Genomic DNA, 10,834 nt, shown 5'->3' on the forward strand with positions numbered 1-10,834 from the left:
CCAATTTCTATATGCTGTTAGTAAAAAAGTAAAGCACATAGCGGAGATGTGTCGTGCTTGTATACGAAAGGCATTTACTCGCCGGAGATCTACACTTAGTCATAATAATTTACTTTTAAAAAGTGGTAATACATTCCGTGTTAAGTATAGTAGTAGGTGCACACGGATCGGAAATCAGGTTATTTTAATGTGCCGTGCAAATAAACAGGCTGTTAGTGTAAGAAATAGTGGGTATAACGCTTAGAATATCGATTAATCGCTATGAAATAATGTTGATAAATTATCTCTTGAAAGTACTATAAAATTAATGTTTCTAGTATTTTCGTACTTGAAGGATAATGAAATTTGAAAAAGAGATGCCAACAGCACCTGGTGTTCCCAGGCGGTCACCCATCCAAGTACTGACCAGGCCCGATGCTGCTTGACTTCGGTGATCGGACGAGAACCGGTATATTCAGCATGGTATGGCCGTTGGCGAATGCATATGGCTTCGAGTGAGTTATTGTAGCTACGTAGGTTTGTCGGTGAATACTCAAAAAGACCAGCGCGTGGAAAGCGTTGCTAATTGTTTTAAGTAATGCATGATTACGAAATTATCGTGGTGAACGATGTGAGAATATTCGTCTTTGTGAAAAACAAAATTAGAAAAAGTATACCAACAGCACCTGGTGTTCCCAGGCGGTCACCCATCCAAGTACTGACCAGGCCCGATGCTGCTTGACTTCGGTGATCGGACGAGAACCGGTATATTCAGCATGGTATGGCCGTTGGCAACTACCTTTTCTTCAATGTCCTGTTAAGGAAGTATGTTTTAAGTAAGAATTGACATTATTAACTATAAAGGCAAGCATATTAACGTCGTTAACATTACTTGGAATATACTAATATTCGAATAAATATTTGAATGTTCGAATGATGAGTGATTCGGATGTTCATAGTGCCACTGTGTCCTATCGAGTTTACTATCACGAACCACGTATGAAATTGTATATAAATAAATAAAAATAAATCCTTTATTAAGTATTGATTACAGGAAAAAGGCAAACTTACATTCTTTAATGTACACAATGAAATGTATGAAAGATATTTTTAAGATATGTTTCACTTACCCTTTATAACGCAAGGTAGTTTTCAGTGTAGCATTCTCTTCAGCTGCGAGATAACGTAAGGCAGATGATCATTCAGTCGTGAAGCACTAAAATGTAATATACATTTTAACTATTATCGATAAGAATTATTTACTGCAGGGATGCAAATAAAGTGAGGCAAATTAGTAAATAAAAACCGATACTGTAACTGATAATATAATTAGTTGTATCTGTATTAGTTGTATATACAGTAATCGCACGATTATCCGCGGAGTTGGATGTTGGCATAATCGCGCATAATCAGCAGTATGAGCAGAAAAGGGAAATGAAATGAAATATTTAGATTTACGTCGCATACTTATACCGGTTACGCTAAAGGAGACGGTGATGATGAGTACTGAATGAAGAAAGTGGGAGGAAACGGGAGAAACCCGAGAAAACCCATGAGCACGGTCTTTATGCACGACAAAGTTCACACGGCACGAGCTGGGATTGAATCAGGGACCCCAAGCACCGGAGGCCAAAAAACGGACAAAAAGTCTTTCGTGCAACTTTCGTTTTCGGTAAAAAGTTTACACATAATTTAGAAAGAGTAGTTTTCTGGTCTTTTTATTTCACAAGTTGGTTCATGTCTATATTTTTTACATGCATAAAAAATTTTTCAACTCCCTTGCTTATTTCCTGTTAAAGACCTCTACCTCTGATTGTATTTTTTGCACATATTCTTATTGTTTTCAGACAACATTTCTAAAAGCGTAATTTATCGTCAGCAAGAAAAGAAAAGGAAAGCCTCGGATAGTGGAATGTGTACTGTATATATATATATATATATATATATATATATATATATATATATATACGTATTAGTATATAGTTTTATTTTATACGTCTCCTATTATTACACAATGTGCAGATATTGTCAAAGCGCAAGTAAATATGTATAACTCCCCGTTCTGCACTTAATAACTTGAAAGAAGTTCGGGGAAGGTAGTGTAACAGAAAGTGCAAACAGAAATGAGGGTTTAAAGGCATTTAATATTATTCCGTAGTAGTATGATTTTTTGTAAAAAAAAAAATATATATATATATATATATATATCTAAACATACATATTCAATGATATAGTAAGAGGTTAGCAGCACTGATAGAACTGCAGAAAGTACAAAACCGTTAATAAGAAAGAGAGAGAGATGGTGGCCGCTTTTGTGCTTTTCATTGGCTAATTCCGAATTGCGCGCGAATACGTACGAGATTTCTTTCTTTTTCCTCTTCGCAGCCCAGATGTTGCCAATTAGAAGTTTTTAGTACTACATTTGTATGAAAATGTTGCCTTTAAGAAATGTGGTTTGCATACAGAGAAAAGAGCAAAATGAATATTTACCTTAGTGGGCATGAAAAAAGACGAAACATTTTGCAAGATGGACACACGAACTTCCTTAATGCAGGCGTTCAGTACATTATTGTAAAGAAAAAAACACTAAAAAGAATTACTTCAATATCCCTAGCAACATTCAACAATTCATAGAGAAAAATCTTTATTTTGAGAACAATGGAAAACTATGTAATTGTAGATAACTACTAAATTTAATGATTAAGGAAAACGTTTAGGCCCGGCCCTTCAGAAAGAAAGTGCACAGAATATTCTCTCATGGAAGCAATTGCAAAATCAACATTTTGTTTGCAGTTATAATTAGAGGATCTATATACAGGGTGTTCGAAAAAGAATGTATCCTCTTGAAAGAAAATATTCTCTGGGCCCCTAATCCTTTATATACCGAAAGGAAGTTTGTATAGCATTTTTTCTTACCTTCGTTAGAAGAATTGAAAGTGACTACTATCGTGACACGGGAGATATTTAATCGATAGTCGAATTACTCACATACTCGAATGAACACGTCTCTTGTAAGGAGAGGAAAGGCTTCTGTGATCCGCTATCGCAGCTGTGTCATATCTGCAGAGAATGTTAGGACACAAACGTGATCTTTGAGAGCCTCGTGAAAAGAAGTCGCATAGTATCATGTGTGGAGACATCGGGGCCATCTGAAGAACGCTTCATCATTAGGACCAAGGGCGAGTTACGAAACACTCTGGGATATATTTATTAACATAACTTCTCGTCATTCTGCAAGTGTGGTGGAGCTCCATCCTATTGGAAAAGGAAACCTCGGGAGCCCTCTTCATGTGTAGGTATCGTTCACATCTGAAGCATGTGAAGATAGATTACTGTACTATCGTGTACCTAAAATCATTTTCTACGAATACGAACATGTCTACACTGAAGGCAGTGCAGCTCTTTTTCTCTTTTTTTTGGTCATGTATTGTAACGCGGGGCAATGCACACAATAACATGTAATGTTGTGTATCATCATAAAGGGCCAGGGCGATGATTGGATCTTGATGGACGTGGAGAACTGATAGGTGATGTGAGTGGTATTGTGATCTATGGTTGTATGTTTACTGATGAATGCATAAGGAGAGGTGAAGGGGTTGCCTTTTTTTTTATGTCGATCGGGAGGGAAGCGATTGGGAAACTTTTGACTTTGTTTTTCAACCGAATATATTGATTGAATAGGTCGCCGACAATTTTACGGGGCGTCACGTCGTTGCCTTTTTCATGTCGATCGCGAGCGAAGCGAGCGTTTTTTTTTTTTTTTTTTTTTTTTTTTTTTTTTTTTTTTTTACCGACAATATGTATTGAATCGGTTGCCAACACCTTTAGGGGCGCGTCACGTCCTTCTTTCTGTGCTGATCGCGAGCGAAGCGAGCGCGAAATTTTTGACTTTTTTTTTTTTTTTTTTTTTTTTTTTTTTACCCACAATATTTATTCAATCGGTCGCCAACACTTTTAGGGGTGCGTCACGTCCTCTTTTCTCTGCTGATCGCGAGCGAAGCGAGCGCGAAATTTTGACCTTTTTTTCTCTTTTTAATTCTTTTTTTTCTTTAAGAAAAAATATTGATTTCATAGGTCGCGAACATTTTTACGGGATGCAACATCGTTTATTTGTTTTTCCAACCGTCTTTCTGTCTTGAGCCCCCGCCAAGTTAACTTTATGGTGGACAAAAACTATGTGCGGTGGGTTACCGCGGGGTTCTCCCGTTTCCTCCCACTTTCTTCATTCCACCACCATTTCAATCATTTCTCATAATCAGCGCCTCTTTTAGCCTAAGCGGCATAACGTGGGACGTAAAACAAAGATTTCCTTTAGTTGCTTTCTGTCTTGATTACGAGCGCGAAATTTTTTACTTTTTTTTTCTTTCTTTTGATATTATTCATTTAATAGGACGGCAACACCTTTACGGGCCGCCGCGTCGTCGTTTACACTTCTTCAGCCCATATTCTTTCTGCTTGTTCGTTTTCCGGCATCTTGTTATCACCGCCCGCGGCAATGCCTATGTCTTTCATCGCTTTTTGAAGCAAATCTTTAATAAATATGCACTCTCACATTTGTACTAATATGCATACCACAGTGGATAGACTGTAACTAGGAAAGCAGAAGCCTGCATATCATATTATTTAACAGTTGAAAGTGAACTGTCATTTTAAGTTTGATTTTGATCAGATGAGTGCAGTTCAACTCGTCGACAATTGTGAAGATTCTCGAGGTTAGGGACCATCCATTTTGTGCTTTGTAATGAAAATGGCTGCAGCCAAACTTCTCTGATCTGAATGAAACTTGGCATGATGATACATCTTGACCTGCTCTACAAGTTTATTTAGTATTTTCCGTTGCGCAGGCTTTTGCTTCTCCAGGTTCTCCCATGGAACTGAGAAACGTATTCAGTCGAACTTCTGCGGTAAGTCAGTATATCATCCTGAGAAGTTTGATCGAGATAGCAGAGGTTCGACTATTCGTTTTTCAATTCCATGTGATATTACAACACGGTGAACTAAATTTATATAGAAACACTTTGATTTTGTTTTGTTTTTTGCTAGCATTAAACTGAGAAAATGTTATTCAATAGACAGAGAACACCACTCAAAGAAAAGTACATCATAAGAATATATATATGGTTGCTGTGGTTCTCGGTTTAATTTGCTAGTTAAGAAACTTGCTCTAAATAAGTACATCTTACAGGTGAAAAACTAAGCCAGGCGATAGAATTAAATATAAAGTTATACACTTTTATTTTACGTTTACTAGTGTTGGGTTACTACTGTAAAATAAGTCAGTATATATGAAAGATAACTGTATTAGGTACTATTTTCCACCGGCGGTGTATTCTTGCATAGTGTACTTAATGTTTACAAGCGGGGCGCTACTAGTATGGATGCATGACAAGTGCTATTGAAACTCGAAAACTAACTGGTTTCCACTACCCTTGCTTATACGTATACCCGCGTCGCCTTCGCTCCTGTTCACTTTGGACGCACATTCTTGCTATCGCTCAGGCCCCCAGCTTTCTCCTGTTTTGGCTCCCTTAAATAGTATTCGTGCTTTTTATTGGCCACCTGGCAAAGCACTTGTAATGATTTTACACCAGTAACTCTAAAATACATGTGTATTACTTTATTTAATTCTGTCGTCTGCAGAATTTTTTTTTTTTTCGTACAAATATGCCTTTTCATGCAGAACACTGAATTTTGCCTGTAAATTTTTGAGAATATGCTGTGACGAAACTTGAGCACCGTTCTTCTTTTCTTTCTTATCACGAGTCTTCTTTAGCCTAATGAGCACAATCATCACACGATAACGACTATTCTTTTCATTTAACTTGTAAACAAGTTGAACTAATAATAATAATTGATGTACAAAGGAGAAGTGTCCTACATATTTGAGGTAAAAAATAAAATAAATATACTTCTACTTCATCCGTGTTTACAAAGTTAAATGTTATCGATTTACAAAAAATGGTCACCTATCCACACACTGACCAGGCTCGACACTGCTTGACCATACATATTAAAACATCGGTCCCACTGAATACACAAGTAGTAAGCACATTCACATAAAAATAATTAGGATTACAGTATATAAAATGCGTTAATTAAAATAGCAAATGCCTTACCTTATCACAGGCGATCCAAAGCCACTGCACATCATCTGCTACGCACACTATATTCCTCCAATATTTCACTCACTTCCTATATCACGCAACAGAAAATATTAATAAAATTCACTTAGCAACATTTTCATTTTTAATCAACAATACGTATAACAATTAAGAATAAAATTAATTGTGAGCACATTGTTATAATTAGAATACTGTTTTTATTCGTTTACAAATATGGGATTAATATAGAGCTGGCAGCAACAATATATACAACTCATCCTGTATGTATCGTAAATCCTAACTTGAGAAGACATCTCTGACGCAAACAATGAGACAAGAAATCAAATACTATATCCGACACATTTGGGGTTTATTGAACTTCAATGTTGGAAGATACCACCTTGTCGGTAGTACAAATGTAATATCCTTACAACACGCGGAACTTTTGCCAGGCATATCTAGGAATTTGGGAAGATTAATTGATATCCTTAATGTGCAATGTATGATTATGACGCATTGTTATGTACACGCAGACGGAACCAGGACAATCTATAGATGACATTTGCACTGTGTTTGGACAATTTGTTCGCAGAAAATAACCGTTTTTGTCTATGAATACTTGAGAACATGGAAGGTATGAGATATACATTTTATGCGCAAATATTATAATACAAATCATTGTTAGTTTGGTGGATGCGTGAAAGAAAGAAAAGGAGTAGATTTTTGCAGACGTCCGGATATAAAGCGAGAACTGAGAATACGCATCTATAACATCTATTTTCTTTGTGTTAATGATATCGATGAACTAAACGGGGAAACTAAAATACAACTGTTTGCAGTATAATTCGAAGTATAGTCAAGTGCAGAGGCGTACTCACGGGGTGTCCACCGGGTGCGGACTCCTCGCAAAAGTTCCTAAGTGAACATACATTTGCAGACTTTCTCATTAAATGTAGTTATTAACAGGGAAAATATTGATGTATCATCAATATAAATCTGATCTTACACTTCATCTGTACTCTGTCTGTATCATGTTTTTGTGAAAAAGTAAGTGGAATATTTATCGTGTTTTCGAATGCAGAATAATAGTATATAGACATAGTGGCTTGTAGTATTGGAACCTTGCCCCCCGAAGCTTGGATCCCTTAGAAGAAAAAAAAATGCATGCGCGCCTGGTGAAATGGTTAACGAATTCAGTTCACTCGATGAATCGACAGATAGTAATACACATTTCGACAGATCGACAGCATTCGACAGATACAGACATATGAAAGTAGCACAAGAATTAGGCGAAAGTCCGTGCGTTTCCTCAATTCACGTAGGAAACAACAGAAAATATCAACTACCATAAAATAATCCGTATATATATTTAATTTATTTGGAATAAAATAAATATAGAAACAACCTGTTCATACATAACTACGGTAAGTGCGTTAATTGCTAACGTAAGAACAAATATGAAACAAGGCACAAAATAAAAAAGAAAAATAAAGTTAAAGGGAATAAATATTTAGGCTTGATTGTCATTCGTATTAAGAAGCTGGGTAATAAAATGTTAAAATCTACAGAAAATTATGAAATTAAATCAGGATTTGAAATAAAAGTCTATACATTGGAAGTAGGCCAGGGAGTTTGCAAGGCAGATGTGTGCGACACGCGTTACTTTATAGATTCCCTTCATTGAACTATAGTAAGCAGTACGAAGATGGTACTTTGCGTATAATCACAGGAAGGATTGAAGTTAATTACCATGGTAATATAATTATTTATTGATAAGTATTTCCATGTTAAATTATGAAAATTATAAGCACAAGGAGGGTGAAAAAGTAGTGTGACCGACTTAGCAATGACTGAAACATAAAATAGAAAAGCGAATAAAAACAAATGCCTTTTGAGTTATGTGGAATAAAGTTTCTTCTAGCCAGTAAGGAAGAATAGGATCTGGTGCATTCATTGAATACCTGAAAAAAATCGTTTATCAAAATAGAAGGAAACACACTTATCGTTGTGGCAACTACGAACTTCTGTTTACCTCAGCCCGCCTCAGCAAGTGCTTTCTATCCGGTCCGCGCTCCGTAACCAAACTCAACGCTGCCTGCTAGCGAAAATTTCATTCTTCAGTATCGTTGAGTTTATTGCAGAAAGCAATGGCAGATACGGCATCAGCACCTGCAGCCCCGGCACAGGCTTCTCCTAAGAAGTCTGCAAAGCCTAAGAAACCAAAAACAACACCTTCTCATCCAAGAACATCAGAAATGGTGAACAACGCCATCAAGAATTTGAAGGAAAGGGGAGGAAGTTCACTGCAAGCTATTAAGAAATACATCTCTCAGAACTACAAAGTGGATGCCGAGAAGCTTGCTCCATTTATCAAGAAATACTTGAGAAGTGCAGTTGCTTCTGGGTCTTTGGTTCAGACCAAGGGAAAAGGTGCATCTGGATCGTTTAAGCTTAGTGCTTCATCGCTGAAGGAGAAGCCTGAAGGTGGATCTTCAACCAAGGCGAAACGATCAGCATCAAAGGAGAAGAAGCCTGCGAAAAAGCCAGCAGCTAAACGTCCCAAGAAGACTGGTGAAAAGAAAAAGGCTGCTGCTCCCAAACCTAAGAAATCACCATCTAAAGTGAAGAAGGCAAAAACTCCCAAGAAGCCAAAGGCCCCGAAGCCAAAGAAGGCTACAGCAAAACCGAAAAGTGCTAAGAAGGCTGCACCAAAGAAGAAGTAAATGTGTCAGTAAATCATCTGACATTTTAAAACGGCTCTTTTTAGAGCCATCAAATACTTTGAGAAGAGTAAAATTGTGCTTTTCCTATCATTATCACATGTTCATTCATAGCAATGTATAGTATACACGCAAGGGACTTTGAGTTTTCTTTTTAACCGAAGCACTTCTTGATGTAAGTGCTTTATAACAGAGGGGAATTGAGGGTGGGGAAAGAAAGCTTTCACGGGTGTCAAGAATGGTGTACTCGAAAAAAAATGGGGAACACATTACGTAATGTCAATTTGTGATCACTTACTTTTTCCTTGTTCCTATCTTCAAGTAGCGAAACAGTACAGAAAACGCACTTAATGCATTTGTTAGAAAAACTTTTGCAGGCTGACTGGGTTCGATTCTCGGTGGGAGCTCAAATGTTTCGCATTGCACGTTAATAAGTAGGTCCACGTTTGAAACAGCCTTGCTGCTGAAAGGGACACTAAACTAAAATCAACTCTTTTCAAGGCTGGGGTGAAAGAAATGTTCGAACTTATTACAACTCGTGAAAGTGAAGTAGACTATGTTTCAATTTAACGTCGTACTATTATGATTTTTATGATAAAGGAGACGGGTGATTACGCCTAATGAATGATGGAAATACTGGTGTAATGAGAAAGTGTTAGGAAAAGGGAACACGCTAATAACCACGGATACCGTCTTATAATTCGTAATATTGCTATAAAGAAAAATAGTAACACCAGCAGAAATGTAGGTGTACAATTGAACTGATGTTAAGTACAAACAGACACTTAAAGAAAGTTTAGTTTAACGTTTGCATTCAACAGCAGCGACCTCTGACAAAATAATATTACTTTTGCTACCTTGGAAGAAGTACATATTTCGCCTGCGAGTTCTATCAGATTAATAACGTTGAGAAGGGCAAACAGTGGTTGAATCGAAGTTAAGTTATGCAACATATGGCAAAATCGAACCCTTGACCACATAAAACGAAGATAATCAATCGGTAAACATAGGGGAAAACTAAAGAATATACTTGAAAGATAGGATGATATACGAAACGACAGGAAAACGAAGGTAGATGTATTAACTATGCAACATACGGCGTGAGAATTTAAAAAAAAAAGATAACAAGTATGGACAAGATCCTTGTTAGGATAACAGCATCTCTAAGTAGTGTATTGGTCCTAAAAAGGACCGTTTTTGAACTCAGTGCCAGAACTTCAAACTTAAGCACGTTCCCCACGGATGCGGCGAGCAAGCTGAATGTCCTTAGGCATGATTGTGACTCTCTTTGCGTGAATAGCACACAAGTTGGTGTCTTCGAAAAGCCCTACAAGGTAAGCTTCACTTGCCTCCTGTAAAGCCATGACAGCTGAGCTTTGGAAGCGAAGATCTGTCTTGAAATCTTGTGCAATTTCTCGGACGAGTCGTTGGAAGGGCAGCTTGCGGATGAGCAATTCAGTGCTCTTCTGGTAACGACGAATTTCTCGGAGAGCCACAGTACCAGGCCTGTAACGATGGGGCTTTTTCACTCCACCGGTAGCTGGAGCACTCTTTCTTGCAGCTTTGGTGGCAAGCTGCTTTCGAGGAGCTTTGCCTCCAGTAGATTTCCTAGCTGTCTGCTTGGTACGTGCCATTGCAACTGTCACGACTTGTTTCAAATAATTGCGCGCTGAATGAAGTCAAGTTATATAAAGAGCAAAACCGTTAAATCAAGCTATTTCTCATTGGATAAAGTCAGTCGAAAAGGACAGTTCTCATTGGCTTAGACACGTTTTGTGTTTTTCCTCCGTGCTTTCCCTGCATGATCGAAGGAACAAAACCACGAGTCTTGGGCTGCTTGGGCTTGTATTTCTCGTGTGTGGTGAGCGAAGCAGTAACATATCGAAATGACAGGACGTGGAAAAGGAGGCAAGGGTCTTGGCAAAGGAGGTGCCAAGCGCCACCGTAAAGTTCTTCGTGACAACATCCAGGGTATCACCAAACCCGCTATTAGGCGTCTTGCTCGCCGTGGTGGTGTGAAGCGTATCTCTGGTC

General features: G+C 37.8%; 2 non-coding genes across 2 annotated transcripts; both read right to left on the reverse strand.

Moving 5' to 3' along the window:
- Nucleotides 1-357: 357 nt before the first annotated feature.
- LOC145678101 (5S ribosomal RNA) lies at nucleotides 358-476 on the reverse strand. The gene has a single exon (XR_014130222.1). It is a non-coding gene; the product is annotated as a 5S ribosomal RNA (ribosomal RNA).
- A 177-nt stretch (nucleotides 477-653) lies between these two features.
- On the reverse strand, nucleotides 654-772 carry LOC145678102 (5S ribosomal RNA). Its single transcript, XR_014130223.1, has one exon. It is a non-coding gene; the product is annotated as a 5S ribosomal RNA (ribosomal RNA).
- Nucleotides 773-10,834: the final 10,062 nt, after the last annotated feature.

The sequence above is a fragment of the Thermobia domestica genome, unplaced genomic scaffold (assembly GCF_964235325.1).
Source record: "Thermobia domestica unplaced genomic scaffold, izTheDome1.hap1.1 HAP1_SCAFFOLD_1867, whole genome shotgun sequence".
In the NCBI taxonomy this organism is placed as follows: domain Eukaryota; kingdom Metazoa; phylum Arthropoda; class Insecta; order Zygentoma; family Lepismatidae; genus Thermobia; species Thermobia domestica.